Below are 18236 nucleotides of genomic sequence, written 5' to 3'. Positions count from 1 at the left end.
AGAACCCATACAGAGGAAGATAGCTGAGGAGGCCAAGGCCCGTCTAGAGCTGTTGTGCCATACTGACCACTGAAAATGTGGTTCAGTGGGTACTTGCGACACTAGTACGAAAGATTGATAACAAATAAATTTTCAGCGTATCTATTGTAGCTGACTGAATTCTACCTACTACTCTTCTGTAACAATGAGTATAAGTTATCAGTATGAATGTTGTTTCGGATACCATTGTGCTTTATTAATTCTTCGTCCGAGATCTAAACTGCTACAAACACTGAGTTGTGAAGGAGATCCTACTATTTACATGGAATGTGATTATAGTTTGGCTTTTGCACATACAGGAAGACCAGAAATGTCACTCGACTTACAGAACAAAAGAAAATCTTATGAACATGAAAGTTTTGTAATCTGATGCTTGTTCAAATGGTTCAAATGGCTCATAGCACTATGAGACTTAACATCTGAGGTCATCAGTCCCCTAGAACTTAGAACTACTTAAACCTAACTAACCTAAGGACATCACACACATCCATGCCCGAGGCAAGAGTCGAACCTGCGACTGTAACGGTTACGCGGTTCCAGACTGAAGTGCCTAGAACCGCTCGGCCACCCCAGCCGGCGTCGGCAGTACTGATCTTATGTAAGGGGTAATTTAAAGTAGATGAGCACGCAGTGAGAATTTGGATCGAGGAGGTAGGCGTAATGGGGGAATCCGTTCAGTTGTGTAAACTGCTGTGCCAAAGCACCTGCCTAGTAAGCAGCAGGCCTGGGTTTGATTCCCGGCCTTGATACAAGTTTCACTCGCTGCTTCAGTCTATATACATAAAACAGTATCTGTATGAGACCAGAAAAGTCTCTGAAATTATGTCTTTTCCATTTTATTTTTGCATTTTCCCTAGCGTTTATCACGTCTATTACACGGTCCTCTTTTTCAGGATTTGTCAAATTTAGTTTGTACTATGTTGCTTGAGGATTTAATTTTTGATATTTAACTTTCTGGAAAGACTAATTCATTGACTGCACTGTCATCAAGGCAACTTATGGGAGCAAAGTCGTGTGCACCATCTGTCTGAGAATCGTGGACACTTTATCCTGTGTGTCACTTTATTTTAACCGTTTGCGTATCGTATTCCCTGAAGTGGATGTTAGGACCATCCCAGAGTTTGCCTAAACGAGAATGAGAGACCGCTTACAAGCCACATTCTAGCCGGTCGGTGGTTAATCCGCCGTGCGGATTCTATCCGGTCTGGCCCATCACCATGTCTCACAAGCTAGCACGTGCGCTATAAAAACATGTTCCACAACGTATTTACTGCACCCCGAAATAATATTCTCTCTCAATCAGTTTTGACTGTATAATTGTTATCAACAGTTCTTCTGATTAATTTTAATTTATTCCACAAATGGCAGAAGCCTCACACAGCTCATGTCTCTTGATATAGGAGGCCTATTCGGAAAGTAAGGTCCGATCGGTCCCGAAATGGAAACCACTGTGATGGTAAAAAATTTCTAATTGCGACAGTTAACTACATTTTCCAGTTACTTCCATACATAGTCGTCTCTCCGACTTCAGACATTTGTCGTAGCGCTGTACCAACTTTCCAATATTGTCGTGCTTTCCACTAATTCTCTACACTAGGCAACAGCTCGTTGTCTGTTCCATAATGTTGTCTTCATAGTCAGCGGTTCATGTGAGTAGAGATGAAACTCAGGGGGAGCCAATTAAGGGCTGTTTTAGGGTGATCAACACATCAATACATTCCATCGGAAACGCTGCAGAAGCATCTTCATTGCCCCTGCAGATTGCGGCCAAGAGTTGTCACGACGAAGGAAACGCATGAAAGTTGCGTTATGTGGGCTGCATGATAACAGGTGAAATCTCTCACCGGGCCCTCATACACGGCATGAGACACTATTTATCTAGGCATCTATACGTGCTCACTGTTAGAAATGAAAAGAGCGACATGACGCGATGGACGAGCGTACTAGATACACTGCCCAATGCACCTATGCAAAGCTTCACTGGCCAGCCGCGGTGGCCGAGCAGTTCTAGGCGCTTCAGTCCGGAAACGCGCTGCTGCGGTTCGAATCCTGCCTCGGGAATGGCTGCGTGTGATGCCCTTAGGTTAGTTAGTTCTCAGTCTAGGTGACTGATGACCTTGGATGCTAAGTCCCATAGTGCTTAGAGCCATTTGAACCAAAGCTTCTCCGGATTCTCACTGTGGTTTCCATTTTGCGCCCGATAAAACATTAGTTCCCGAACAGCCTTCGTATTATGGCACAGCCATTGACTAAGACTCATCATGTAGACTATTGACAGTGGTTTTGCAGCTGAAACACGTAGAGTCACAAATTATTTTGCGTGATTTTGACTACAATACACTTTACAGTTACAACTGTACTACCGAGTGAGGTGGCGCAGTGATTAGACACTGGACTCGCATTCGGGAGGACGACGGTTCAATCCCGCGTCCCGCCATCCTGATTTAGGTTTTCCGTGATTTCCCTAAATCGCTCCAGGCAAATGCCGGGATGGTTCCTTTCAAAGGGCACGGCCAACTTCCTTCCTCGTCCTTCCCTAATCCGATGAGACCGATGACCTCGCTGTCCGGTCTCCTTCCCCAAACAACCCAACCCAACAACTGTACTCTCAGTTGTTCTCACTATACATGTGAAATACAAGACAGTGTGTAATGGTAAGCTCTTACAGTTACCTGCCTACAATAGAATGTGTTGTTTATCAATGGCAAAACAATGAAATAAATAAAAGAAAACAATCAAACTGGAAATATGCTAAACAGTAATAAAGACAAACACTCATAATGTAAAGAAGAGAACAATATACCTATCAGAAACACTGTTTCTTAATGATTATGTGCAACCAATATATGTGCGGCACATCTGTTTCACCGTGAGTGCTCTAAACATGTTGGTGACAGACTTTCATTTACGAGTTTAAGAATGTTATAAAGTATTTCCATAATATATACTTTACAACACAAAAATTGTTACGCAATTGTCGGTATGTTTTAGCAACGTTAAAAGCATGACTTGATGCCGCAGGTAACAATGCACCGCGACAGTCATGTCTAGACTCGTACTTCTGTACTTTTTAGCTGTCAGGCCTTTGTCTGATGGTTGCACTAGAGAAGCATGATATGGGGGCGTTAAGATCGGTGGCCATTCGGTGCTTCTAAAAAGGAGTTGGTTACGTCCCAGCAACGACTCTTCTCTTGCCCCTATCAACAACAAGAACTCAACATTGTTCTCTATGCATATTCCTCACATTCATCGGCACATTCATGTGTCAGAAGGACACCTATACTCACAGAGAAAGAATAAAAACCTTTCCTACTGATTACACACCTCGGAATCTACAAAACAACGCTATCATATGAATTTGCTGCGTACGTCTAACAAAGCGTTGGTGACTGAAAAACTGCAGCTCTTTCCATAATGGACTGAGTTACCTCATTCATTGAAAGTAAAATGTTCACGTAGTTTATTTGAACTGGCATGATTTAGTTTCAAAATAGAAAACAAATTTTACTTGTAAGGAAGTAAATTCCTATTATTTCTAGAATCTTGGACGTCTTTGGTATTGGGGGAACGAGAAGAGAGCTGCTGAACAACGAATTTAAATTGTGACCCGCTAACAGAGCAAAGTATCCGAAACGCGTCGTAATTAATAAATTGTAATGTATCGAATAAATTCTGCGACAGTCGAGACGTAGTTGTATTTATCGATAATACTTCGTCTTAGGGGATGACTATCTGACCTCAGTTTTTTTAGCTTTAAATAAAAATTAGCAATAATAAAATTGTTTCTCATGTACTAATTAGATTTAAAATAACGTAAGGTTGATCGTAGGTGCAGCAAATCTAAATAATACACTCCAACAACAGGCGGATAATTTTAACAAATATTGTTTACTTGTTCTTAGTATCTCACAAAATTTCGTAGCCTGATTATAAAATCTACGTAATTACGTGAATTAAACTTTAGCTTGAGCCCCTATATAGTGGTTGGCAAGCGCACTATATAAATGAAACATGGAGTACGCAGGCGGCCACCACATCTAAAATTAATCGAAGTCAAACTCTACACTAGCACAATTAAACGGTAGTCCAATCGACATACAGTGCAGTAAGCGTAAGAGCTTATCAGTGACGAAAATATAGTCCCACTGGCAAACTGAGTTAAGAATCAGACTCAGTGCAAGTAAACCAAAGACCAAATCGGCTTACTAAATCCAAGCGCTGCTAAACAACTGGCAGAAATGAAACAGAGTCCTGATCACAGTAGAACATTTCTATGTCCCCACTGAACTGATGCGAAATATATGAAAGTGTAGCGACTGACAACGTGAAAATATCTACACTACTGGCCATTAAAATTGCTACACCACGAAGATAACGTGCTACAGACGCGAAATTTAACCGACAGGAAAAAGATGCTCTGATATGCAAATGATTAGCTTTTCAGAGCATTCACACAAAGTCGGCGCCGGTGGCGACACCTACAACGTGCTGACATGAGGAAGGTTCCAACGGATTTCTCATATACTAACAGCAGTTGACCGGCGTAGCCTGGTGGAACGTTGTTGTGATGCCTCGTGTAAGGAGGAGAAATGCGTACCATCACGTTTCCGACTTTGACAAAAGTCGGATTATAGCCTATCGCGTTTCCGGTTTATCGTATCGCGACATCGCTGCTCGCGTTGGTCGAGATCCAATGACTGTAAGCAGAATATACAATCGGCGGGTTCAGAAGGGTAATACGGAAGGCCGTGCTGGATCCCAACGGCCTCGTATCACTAGCAGTCGAGATGACAGGCATCTTATCCGCATGGCTGTAACGGATCGTGCAGCCACATCTCGATCAGTGAGTCAACAGATGGGGACGTTTGCAAGACAACAACCATCTGCACGAACAGGTCGACGACGTTTGCAGCAGCATGGACTAACAGCTCGGAGACCATGGCTACGGTTACCCTTGACGCTGCATCACAGACAGGAGCGCCTGCTATGGTGTACTCAACGACGAACCTGGGTGCACGAATAGCAAAAGGTCATTTTTTCGGATGAATCCAGGTTCTGTTTACAGCATCATGATGGTCGCATCCGTGTTTGGCGACATTGCGGTGAACGCACATTGGAAGCGTGTATTCGTCATCGCCATACTGGCGTATCATCTGGCGTGATGGTATGGGGTGACATTGGTTACACGTATCGGTCACCTCTTGTTCGCACTGACGGCACTTTCAACAGTGGACGTTACATTTCAGATGTGTTACGACCCGTGGCTTTACCCTTCATTCGATCCCTGCGAAACCCTACATTTCAGCAAGATAATGCACGACCGCACGTTACAAGTCCTGTCCGGGCCTTTCTGGATACAGAAAATGTTCGACTGCTGCACTGGCCAACACATTCTCCAGATCTCTCAACAACTGAAAACGTCTGGTCTATGAGGGCCGAGCAACTGGCTCGTCACAATACGCCAGTCACTACTTTTGATGAACTGTAGTATCGTGTTGAAGCTGCATGGGCAGCTGTACCTGTACACGCCATCCAAGCTCTCTTTGACTCAATGCCCGGGCGTATCAAGGCCGTTATTACGGCCAGAGGTGGTTGTTCTGGGTACCGATTTCTCAGGATTCATGCACCCAAATTGCGTGAAAATATAATCACATGTCAGTTCTAGCATAATATATTTGTCCAATGTATACCCATTTATCATCTGCATTTCTTCTTGGTGTAGCAGTTTTAATGGCCAGTAGCGTATCACCACGTTGACTAGCAGAAGTCTTGCCTCTACCGAACCGTCCCGAAGAGTGCGAAAGAGCAACGTGCCACAGCCCTTTTAAGCCCTCAGCACACCCATCTCCAGAAAATCCTAGCTTCTCTGTGCTTAACGAATTCGTGCTATCACCATATACAAGTGTAGTAACAAATATGAATATGCCATCAAATACAGTCTAAAAATTTAACCAGAACCGGTATCTCATGCTTAATTCTACGTGCAGTAGTTTTCCCACAGTTAAATTGTAAGCAAAGCTGAATTTTAGCAGCAGTAATCAAAACACTTCATGATCTCTATCCCTTCAATAATTACAATATAGACATAGCTATGGTGCCTTTATCATAGGGAAATTTGCCTGCTCTTTTCACAACTGAATTAATGCAGCTATAAACAGTTAGGAATTACCGGCAGAACAATGTACATCTGTAAATAATTAATTAAAAATAACAAAAATGTAAATCTTACAAACTAAATGTTGTAGCTGATGCGTAATCACGTTTTTCAACACATATAGCCTTGCTATTAGTGAATCTGTCTTTGATTAAATGGTAAGCTCATTTTAATCAAAAGTTTAATAAAAAAAGTCCTTCACAGGTTAATTAATTACGTTATGAAACACGTCAATAGGTGAGTCGGTGCGCGTTGATGACCATTACAAATTACTGCTTGGTCACTCTTGTGTAATAAAAATTGTAAAAGCTATTTCATTATTTACTGCTTAGCGCTTTATCTTCCCACACACATTATCTTCACAGCATTTATGCAAACCAACAGAATAATCATTACTCCTCCTCTTTTACATGACGTATCGTGCTTTTCTATATCTGCAACAGTTTACACTACGCGTGTGCACATGTGAATTACGTAAATCTACTCTTTGTGCTCGCTAGTGGGTGGATCTGACGTCACGTCCAGAGTTCAAATTCTGACAGAAGCCACGTGCTGGACCAGCCACGGTACTTTGCCAGCCGGAGAACAGTGCACACAAACCAAACTCTATATCCGACCGGGATCATACACCAGTAAACAGATGTGACACATCGTATCACAGTATTCAATTTAGAAACAACGCAAAAATACAAAGCGCAGGAACAGCCCGATCATATGCTCCTTTGTGGACTTAAGGCATATGATTTAGTTGATCGGAAATCCGTTTTTATCATCCCCAAAGAATGAGGACTCGGCACGAAAGGACAGGAAAGCCGTGAGTCTCATCACACACACACACACACACACACACACACACACACACACACACACACACACACACACACACACAGAATCTCCAAAGTAAAATTCATGGGTGAGTTGTCAGAACAATTGCTGATCAAAACCGGTGTTCGATTGGATGACAGTCTGTCTCCTATCCTTTCCAATGTTTTGGTCAAAGTCATCCGAAGGTGGGGAAAAAGAACTTATAAATCAAAATTACTGGAAACCAATACGACTTGCAAGATCTAAAAATTAGATCTAAATTTCTTGCCTAGATTCCGCAAATCATCTGACAACACTGGTAGGCAAGGAAGACAACAGCAGTCAAACAGATAGAAACTCTATAAAGCTTATTCCATTCCTTTATGAGCCAATTGGTACAAAAATCGGGTTTCACAGTTATTTAAAGAGATAGTCTCGGCTGCAACGCTATTTTTACAACAAATAACGCGTTTCGCCCGGTTAAGGCTATCTCATATTTTCGAAGGCTACCCAAGCATTACACTAGCCGGTAATATGTAATATTTTGATAGTCTTTCAAAATACGAGGAAGCCTTGGCGAAATCGTTGTGTAAAATACATAACTTTGCGACCGAGACTGTCTCTTTACATAGATATAAACTCTCAAGGAATGTACTGGAAGAGTTGGCCTCCAAATATCCTTTCCAGGAACCAAGTGCAGAGATTGCACAAAAATATGAAAACACCGCGAGAAATCACAGTTGAACATAAATGCAGATAATAACCAGGCCTACTGGTTGCGCTGTTGTATTTGACCATGAAGGTCACCTGTGCAAAGTCATCGTCCTCCATACGATGCAAGTGTGAGTCGTAGCTAGAACGTACTGTCTACATGTGAGTGCATTACATCTGAGCTAAGTGAATTCCAATGGGGGAAGTTGTTCGTGCTTTTGTGGTGGGTGCTTCCGCAACCAACAGAGCCAAAGTGTTTGAACAGGTTACCTTCCATTCGGAAAGTGGGCGCACTCAGCGACCGTTATGTGACTTATAAATTGTAGATTGCAGCAATCAGTCGTCCTTTTTTAGATTTTATTACGCACATCCAGATTTCGGCTAGTAGCTAGCCATTCTCAATGTACCATTTTCTATTCTCAATGCATGTAAGTCCCTGTTGTTCGGGCGTCAGTCACAGTTTTTTGAAGTGCTTGGTGTTTCAAGAGGCATCAAATCGAAGACATACCTCTTACAAGGAAAGCGGAAAAACATCATAAGCTAAGTCACAACGCGGACTAAAGTATGTGCTGAATGATCAGGATGGACGGTCGTTCAAGAAAACTGTGACGAAAAATTAGAGGATTGCAGCTGCAAAGGTCACTGCAGAACTGAATGTTGCACTCGGGGACCCTATCAGCACCAAAACAACACGAAGGGAGCTTCATAAGCTGGGAACTGCAAGGCGAACTGGAATTCCAAAACCACTCGTCACTGATCCAAATGCCCTGAACAAGAAAGCGTTGTGCCAAAGCTATAAAACCTGGACTATGGACAAATGGAAGAAAGTCATTTGATCGGATGAGTCTCGCTTCATACTGTTTCCAAATTCTGGCCCAGTTTACATCCCAAGAGTTAAAGATTGGGAGGGTTTGAGGGTTGTGTGATGATTTGGGCAACCATATCGTGGTATTCCGTAAGCGCCATGGGTACCCTTCAGGGTCACATTACTACCAAGGTTTATGTGAGCATTTTGGCTGATCAGGTCCACCCCTTGGTATAGTGTTTGTACCCCAATACTCATGCTGTGTTCCAAGACAACAGGGGCCCTTCTCACACAGCTTGCATCGTTCAGGACTTGTTTTGTGAGCATGAAGATGAATTTTTGAATCTCCCCGCGCCACCACTGTCATAGCAATATTACTGAGCCTTTGAGGTCGACTTTAGAGAGAAAGGTGTGTGGTCGCAATCGTCTTCCAACACCGTTACCTGAACTTTCCACTATTATTCAAGAATAATAGAATAAGACTCCCTTGAAAAGCATGCAAGGCCTGTATTTATCAATTCCAAGACGACTAGAAGATGTTTTGAATGGCAAGGAGTTTCCTATGCCGTATTAGGCATGATAATGTATTGTGTTTTAGGTTTTTCATATTTCTGTCCATCATCTCAACATTCTGCTCAAAAAGTGATAACAAAAACAGAAAAATCGAGAGAGTGCAATACTTCAGAAGTGTTCAGGCGAAGCTATTGAACCTAGAGCGGGATAGAAAATTACACAGAAAATTCTGATGTAAGACCTTAGGAGAGCTTACGGTAATGTCTACAAAACCTACATCAAAAAATTATGATCAAACACACGAAAATCAGGCACTGTAATAAAGTTAACGAACCTAAGTCTTTTGCCTAGCGAAACCCCTACACTAGACAGAAATGGTGATCTGGGAGGTATCCTAAAAAAAGACCGCAAAATCCTAAGAAAAATACTCGCCCCAAAAGAGTAACAGATGGCTACACACACAATTCCGAAAAACAGCCGAAAAAATATCCAATCTCGCGGTAGACGTAACAAAAAGACGATTGAAATTTTATGTAGATGTCCACAGACTCCCAACAACAAGACTCAATCACAAAATTACGACGTACGTAGAATAACTGCAACCATACCCTGGATCCAGCAAAAAAATGGCTCTGAGCACTAAGGGACTTAACATCTGAGGTCATCAGTCCCGGGACTGGTGACCTCAGATGTTAAGTCCCGTAGTGCTCAGAGCCATTTTTGAGCCACCAGTCCCCTAGAACTTAGAACTACTTAAACCTAACTAACCTAAGGACATCGCACACATCCATGTCCGAGGCAGAATTCGAACCTGCGGCCGTAGCGGTCGCGCGGCTCCAGACTGTAGCGCCTAGAACCGCTCGGTTCCGTCCGGCCCTGGATCCAGTAGATCACATAGAATTTAGAAAAGGCTCTTGTAATCCATCAGATATTTTGAACAGTAAGTTATACAGACAAAAAATTAGCAAATGAGGAGTACTGCCAGAGAACGAGTTCACCACCAGACAAGGGACAAAATGGGCTGAAGAAAGAAAGCTGATCCACGGAGAAAAATGAGGGCTGCTTGAAACATAATAGCTTTGAGTTGCAAGATGCCACTGGTGTTATGGAAATACATGTATGTATATACTAAGATGGTATCTGTTTTTTCGGACATGTCCGAAAGAACATATACCATCAGTGACCAAGCAGCCCATTAGAATGAAATTACAATGTTTCATTGTAATTTCATTGTAATTTCATTCTAACGAGCTGCTTGGTCACTGATGGTATATATATATATATATATATATATATATATATATATATATATATATATAGTTAAGGTTCACCGGCCACTTGACCATCTTCTTCTGTACGGATGCACAAAAATTGCCCGAATTCTTGCGGGAATCGGCTACGCGCCGCGAGTAATGAGTATAATGGGCGGGGGCACTACGAATGTAGTGCGGGACAATACGTTAAGAATGTGGGTGTCGCGGGAGGCGTGCCAGAGTCCCTGCAGTCGCACTATCCTCTGTGTCCTCGGTGGCTCGGATGGATAGAGTGTCTGCCTTGTAAGCAGGAGATCCCGGGTTCGAGTCCCGGTCGGGGCACACATTTTCATCTGTCCCCGTTGACGTATGTCAACGCCTATAACCAGCTAAGGGTTGTCTTTTCATTGTGATTTCATACATGTATGTATTACATGGACCAGTACATGAATGTGACTACTGCCTATATTCAATGTTAACGTGAAACAGTCGCTCACTGAGGGCTAGTGGCAGGTGGCAGCGCTAGCAGTGGAAGGTATATATTATGTTTCGGGCTACCAACAATGTCTCTTGAACGAACGTACAGCGAACATTGCTGAATACGGATGTCCGCAGCAAGTGCTTGGTTCATGCAGCCGACTGGCTGCCGTTCATCGGCGACGAAGACCGGAATTTGCAAGCCAGTACCGCAACTTGGCGCCCGCTGAGTGATGATAGGTGGCCTTTTCAGATGAATCACGTTATGTATTTCACTGGATAGATGGCTGTTGGCGTGTATGGCGTGAAACGTCTGAAAGCAAACACCGTGCTACACTCGTCGGAAGGATCTAGGCCAGAGGACGGAGCATTACGATATGGAAAACGTTTTCGTGGCATTCCCTGTACGATTTTGTCATTCTAAAAGGCACAATAGATCAACAAAAATATGCATCTATCCTTGGGGATCATCTCCATCCCTACATGCAGTTTGTTTTTTTCTCGGAACGATGGCTTGTACCAGCAGGACAATGCAACATGTCACACAGCTGACAGTGAACTTGCGTCGTTAGAAGAGCACTATGATGAGTTTACCGTACTCTCCTGGCCACCAAACTCCCCGAATTTAAGTCTAATTGAAGTCGGTGGGACCACCTCGATCGGGCTGCTAGCGCCTTGGGTCCTCAACCTAGAAATCTAGCGCAGCTCGCCACGGCACTAGGGTCGGCATGGCTCCACATCCTTGGTACGTTTCAGAACCTCACTGACTCTCCTCCTGCACGTCTCGCTGTGGTCCGTGCTGCACAAGGTGGTTATTCAGGTTTTTGACAGCCGGTAACATTAATGTGACTGGACAGTGTAATTTAGTGGTCCCCTCCCGATATGCAGATTGCCCGATTGCAGTTCACATGTACGATAACGACGTATGCACAGGGAAACGGAACAGGTAGGTGCCACTGACAAACGAATTATAGCTGTGGGTCTTGTACTAAATTAATACTCGTGGGCGTAGCCCTGTAGGGGATGGTATGTTCACCTACTGGAATAAAAGTGAGATTCATTGAAATCATGGTTTATTGACAATGTTTCACTATATGTAAATTACGAATCTGATTGTCTCACAAACTGGAGATGAGTGCAAGACGGAAACTGAATCCCTGATAGTTAGTCTCTCATTATACTGGATCGGAAAGGATACCTCAGGGAGGCATGGAAGAACCTTGGCAATTAACTCGTGAGTTACCTAACTGAAAGGCAAATGCAGTGTCGCATTGGTCATGAGATTGGTCAATTCTGAAAAGTGAAGAGAGAAAGAATGCATGAAGAGTAAATAGCCAAGCCACGGCCAGGGTATCAACTCACTATGCGTCCTTGAGCTAACGTCCTAGTTAAGTGAAGCAAACAAACGCGCCTATTTCTACGTCAGTGCTGCTGACTCGCATCATTACTGCGTGACCTTACACTCAATATGTGAAACTGGATGGTAAGCTAGCACTGGAGCACGTGGTGGGCTGCAGGAAGCCATCGCGCATCTCTCGAATGTCAGACGTGGAAACCGTACCAGTCTCCAAGCCCGAACGTGTAACCCAAATGGCGAACCTTGAATGCATATCTTTGAATTGCAAAGTCGATACTTCGATGACCAATCTTGAGTCTAGAATCGTGAATGGATCCAGAATTGTGAATGAGTCCAGAATCGTGATGAAAGCAGAATCGTGAACCGTGAGTGGGGCTGAAACTTGCGCACTGCCCTCATCTTCGTTCGTGACGCAGAAAAATTACGCGTTAAGACAATCTGAAGGACTGCCTCAGTCTGTGATTCTAACATTTCTCTCGGTTACGCAGAATTTTTGTCAAAGCTCTAGCCAATGGTATAACTTATGTTAGGCCAAGCAAGAAGTGGGAAACCGCTGCTTCAGAAGGCACAACTCTATTTCTAATGTTGGCAAAGGCCGACACAACAGAACGCGGCTTGATTTGTGTGTCCAGAACTCCGTGTGGAGTGTCCTTAAATAGCGGCGCCAGCAAGGCTCGGAAGACCACAGAGGTGTCCTTTAATGACGGTGCTATGCATTTCTCACGTTATGAGACGATCTTATAACGCTGGGCAGCCGGTTGGCGCTCGTGTTTCCAGCCCGAGGTCCGGTAGTCCCTGCCCACCTTGCGTGTGACCGCTTTTGATAAATGTCACAGTCTCGCGGATGTGCTTTTGACTGTAAGAGGACCCACCAGATAGGCTCTCCCAGTTCGCCGAAATGTTTATATTCTCAAACGGCGCTTGCCGACCGCTCACCTGAGCAGACGGGACGAAACGGTGGTTGGCCACTGCCACTCAATAGCCCAGTCCCGTCCCGTTTCAAGTCTCAGTCCTAACTGTCCCACCGAGAGAGGTGGCGCAGTGGTTAGCACACTGGACTCGTATTCGGGAGGACGACGGTTCAATCCCGCGTCCGGCCATCCTGATTTAGGTTTTTCCGTGATTTCCCTAAATCGCTCAAGGCAAATGCCGGGATGGTTCCTTTGAAAGGGCACGGTCGACTTCCTTCCCCGTCCTTCCCTAATCCGATGAGACCAATGACCTCGCTGTCTGGTCTCCTTCCCCAAAAACAACAACAACCTAACTGCCCCATTCTAACGAACCGCCCTGTCCACGGCTCGGCTGCTACGATCAGTAACTAAATACAGACTCACTACAGAAATAAACATTACCAGATAGGAGTGACCTCCGCAATCATCATTCCTGCCTTTTATAAGAATCAAATCCATATCACACATACATTGTTTTATCAACAGGAAGCCTGCGTATCACATTACGCAATTGATTCAGGTGGTTAATAAATCAAATGTCAGGCTGCCTACAGCCGGACACGTTTCAGCGTCATCCCAAAATGTCCAGTTGCATATAATCTACACATATTATAACAATGCCCTCCAATACTAAACTGGCGATCCATTGATGCCTCAGAACATGTCCAACCAACCGATTCCTTCTTCTAGTCAAGTTGTGCCACAAACTTCTCTTCTCCCCAATTCTATTCAGTAACTCCTCATTAGTTATGTGATCTACCCATCTAATCTTCAGCATTCTTCTGTAGCACCACATTTCGAAAGCTTCTATTCTCTTTCTGTCCAAACTATTTATCGCCCATGTTTCACTTCCATACATGGCTACACTGCATACAAATACTTTCAGAAACAAATTCCTGACACTTAAATCTATACTCGATGTTAAAAAAATTCTCTTCTTCAGAAACGCTTTCCTTGCCATTGCCAGTCTACATTTTATATCCGCTCTACCTCGACCATCATCAGTTATTTTTCTCCCCAAATAGCAAAACTCCTTTACTACTTTACGTGTCTCATTTCCTAATCTAATTCCCTCAGCATCACCCGACTTAATTCAACTGCATTCCACTATCCTCGTTTTGCTTTTGTTGATGTTCATCTTATATCCTCCTTTCAAGACATTGTCCATTCCGTTCAACTGCTCTTCCAAATCCTTTGTTGTCTCTGACAGAATTACAATGTCATCGGCGAACCTCAACGTTTTTATTTCTTCTCCATGGATTTTAATATTTACTCCGAATTTTTCTTTTGTTTTCTTTACTTCTTGCTCAACATACAGATTGAATAACGTCGGGGAGAGGCTACAACCCTGTCTCAATCCCTTCGCAACCGCTGCTTCCCTTTCATATCCCTCGACTCTTATAACTGCCATCTGGTTTCTGTACAAATTGTAAATAGCCTTTCACTCCCTGTATTATACTCCTGCCACCTTCAGAATAATTTGTAAGAGAGTATTCCAGTCAACATTGTCAAAAGCTTTCTCTAAGTCTACAAATGCTAGAAACGTAGGTTTGCCTCTCCTTAGTCTTTCTTCTAAGATAAGTCATAGGGTCAGTATTGCCTCACGTGTTCCAATATTTCTACGGAATCCAAACTGATCTTCCTCAAGGTCGTCTGTAAAGAATTCGTGTTAGTATTTTTCAGCTGTGACTTATTAAACTGATACTACAACAAAAACACAGTTCATTTTTTGTTTCTATTTCCAATAGAAAATTGGCAAAATGGCTACCCGGCAATGCCGGGTTTGTAAGCTAGTAATAATAATAAATATTAAAGTTTAGTGACTGGTTACAAAACTATTTGTACGAGCAGGAATAATAATAATAATAATAATAATAATAATAATCTACCCCGTGGAGGCCCGGGAAGAGAATAGGCCTCCGGTATGTTCTGCCAGTCGTAAAAGGCGACGAAAAGAACAAACCACTAATAGGACTAACCCCCCTTCTAGTGTGATTAGTTGGTTCAGGACGGAACTAATGAAGCCTCGGACAAGCGCTGTCATGGTCGGGGACGACGCTTGAACCCTATGCCCGTCCACAATGGTAACGACTCTGCTAGCCACACGGAAAATGATTTAAATCCAAATAGAGGTGTTTTCCAGGATATGCTTCCTGCAACCACCCTAGAAGGAAAACAAAGACAGAGGATGAGATGGTCAGACGAAGTTAACCGACACCTCATGTTCTGTTACTACCAAGCAACAAACTTAGGAACCAACACAACTGGATACAGAATACAAGTATACACAAAATTTATTACCAGATACCCAGAATTAAAATTTTTAACAGAACAACGACTAGCTGATCAGATCCGTGTAATAATCAAAAACAACAGGATACCCCAGTCACAATTAGAAAACATCAAACAACAACTACAACAAATACTGGAACAAAATAATGTACAATCAGAAGAAGAAGAAAATACAGCAATGGACTCAAACATCCCAGAGCAAACAAACAAAGAACACCACGCATCAATTAAACAATCAGAGGAAAACGAAATCTTAAGACAGCCACCAGAACAAGCACAAACAGAACACGAAGTGACACACATGTTAGATATAGAAGAAAAATTTCGGCTGACATACATAGAATACAAAGACACAAATACAGACATTAGACGATTCTTGCACAGACCACCAAATAACCCACAAGTCGAAACAACAACAACAACTATCAACACAATCATACACAACAAAATCAGCGAAAATACAACTATGGAAGAGTTACAACTACTGGTTTATATAGGAGCACTCACTACACTAAATATACACACTAGGCAGAGATCAGAACAAACCAACAACCCACAAAACCAGCATGGCAACACAGGCTACCGATCAGAATAGAAAAACTGAGAAAAGACATTGGACAGCTGACACAATTTATAAGAAATGAAATATCAGACAAAAAACGAAAAAGGTTAGCTAAAATATCATAACAAGAAGCGATAGAGCAATTAGATGAAAAGAAGCAGAAATTACAAGCATTGGCCAAACGACTTAGAAGATACAAAAAAAGTGAAAATAGAAGGAAACAAAACCAAACATTCAACACAAACCAAAACAAATTTTACCAGGCAATAGATAACACACACACTAAAATAGACAATCCACCAAACACAACAGACATGGAACACTTCTGGAGCAACATATGGTCAAACCCGGTACAACGTAACAGGTATGCATGGTGGATACAAGCAGAAACAGACACATACAAGATGATACCACAAATGCCTGAAGTGATAATTTTGCAACATGAAGTCACCCAAGCAATTAATTCTACTCACAATTGGAAAGCCTCTGGAAAAGATAAAATAGCAAATTTCTGGCTAAAGAAGTTCACCTCAACACATTCACATCTAACTAAATTATTTAACAGTTACATTGCAGACCCATACACATTTCCTGATACACTTACACATGTAATAACTTATCTGAAACCTAAAGATCAAGCAGACACAGCAAACCCAGCAAAATATCGCCCCATAACATCCCTACCAACAATATACAAAATATTAACTTCAGTCATTACACAGATTACACAGAAATTAATGACACATACAACACAGAACAAAATTATAAATGAAGAACAAAAAGCTGTTGCAAAGGAGCACAAGAATGTAAAGAGCAAATGATAATAGATGCGGAGGTGACATATCAAGCTAAAACTAAACAAAGGTCGCTACACTAAGCATACATTGATTACCAAAAAGCTTTTGATAGTGTACCCCACTCATGGTTACTACAGATATTGGAAATATACAAAGTAGATCCTAAATTGATACAGTTCCTAAACATAATAATGAAAAATTGGAAAACCACACTTAATATCCAAACAAATTCAAATAATATCACATCACAGCCAATACAGATTAAGTGTGGAATATACCAAGGAGACTCAATAAGTCCTTTCTGGTGCTGCCTTGCTCTGAACCCACTATCCAACATGCTAAATAATACAAATTATGGATACAATATTACTGGAACATACCAACACAAAATCACACATTTGTTATACATGGATGATCTAAAACTACTGGCAGCAACAAATCAACAACTCAACCAATAACTAAAGATAACAGAAGTATTCAGCAATGATATAAATATGGCTTTTGGAACAGACAAATGTAAGAAAAATAGCATAGTCAAGGGAAAACACACTAAACAAGAAGATTACATATTGGATAACCACAGCAACTGCATAGAAGCAATGGAAAAAACAGATGCCTATAAATATCTAGGATACAAAAAATAGAAATAGATAATACAAATATTAAAAAAGAACTAATAGAAAAATACAGACAAAGATTAACAAAAATACTGAAAACAGAATTGACAGCAAGAAACAAGACAAAAGCTATACCAATATTGACCTACCCATTTGGAGTAGTGAAATGGAGTAACACAGACCTAGACGCACTCAATACACTTGCACGATCACAATGCCACAAATATAGAATACATCACATACATTCAGCAACAGAAAGATTCACATTAAGCAGAAAGGAAGGAGGAAGGGGATTTATCGACATAAAAAACCTACATTATGGACATGTAGACAATTTAAGAAAATTCTTTATAGAACGATCAGAAACTAGCAAAATACACAAAGCAATCACTCATATAAATACATCGGCTACACCATTGCAATTTCATAACCACTTCTACAACCCTTTAGATCACATAACATCAACAGATACGAAGAAAGAAAATTGGAAAAAGAAAACACTACACGGCAATCACCTGTATCATCTAACACAGCCACACATCGATCAAGACGCATCCAACACATGGCTAAGAAAAGGCAATATATACAGTGAGATGGAAGAATTCATGATTGCAATAAAGGATCAAACAATAAACAGCAAGCATATTATTAAATGTCCCAATACCACAACAGATAAATGTAGACTTTGCAAACAACAAATAGAAACAGCAGATTACATCACAAGCGGATGTACAATACTAGCAAATACAGAATACCCCAGAAGACATGACAATGTAGCAAAAATAATACATCAACAACTTGCCATACAACATAAACTAATAAAACAACATGGTCCCACATACAAGTATGCACCACAAAATGTACTGGAGAATTATGAATACAAATTATACTGGAACAGAACCATT

The 18236-nt window shown here is 41.9% G+C and overlaps 1 protein-coding gene and 1 non-coding gene across 3 annotated transcripts in view; one reads left to right on the top strand and one right to left on the bottom strand.

The window, feature by feature from the left end:
• The window catches only part of LOC124795534 (glycosyltransferase 25 family member), an 869126-nt gene that overhangs the window by 59665 nt on the left and 791225 nt on the right, over positions 1–18236 (bottom strand). The window lies entirely within an intron of this gene.
• Trnat-ugu lies at positions 10548–10621 on the top strand. Its single transcript has one exon. It is a non-coding gene; the product is annotated as a tRNA-Thr (tRNA).

Source organism: Schistocerca piceifrons, chromosome 4 (assembly GCF_021461385.2).
Source record: "Schistocerca piceifrons isolate TAMUIC-IGC-003096 chromosome 4, iqSchPice1.1, whole genome shotgun sequence".
NCBI classification, from domain to species: domain Eukaryota; kingdom Metazoa; phylum Arthropoda; class Insecta; order Orthoptera; family Acrididae; genus Schistocerca; species Schistocerca piceifrons.
This window is presented reverse-complemented; position numbering and strand designations above follow the sequence as displayed.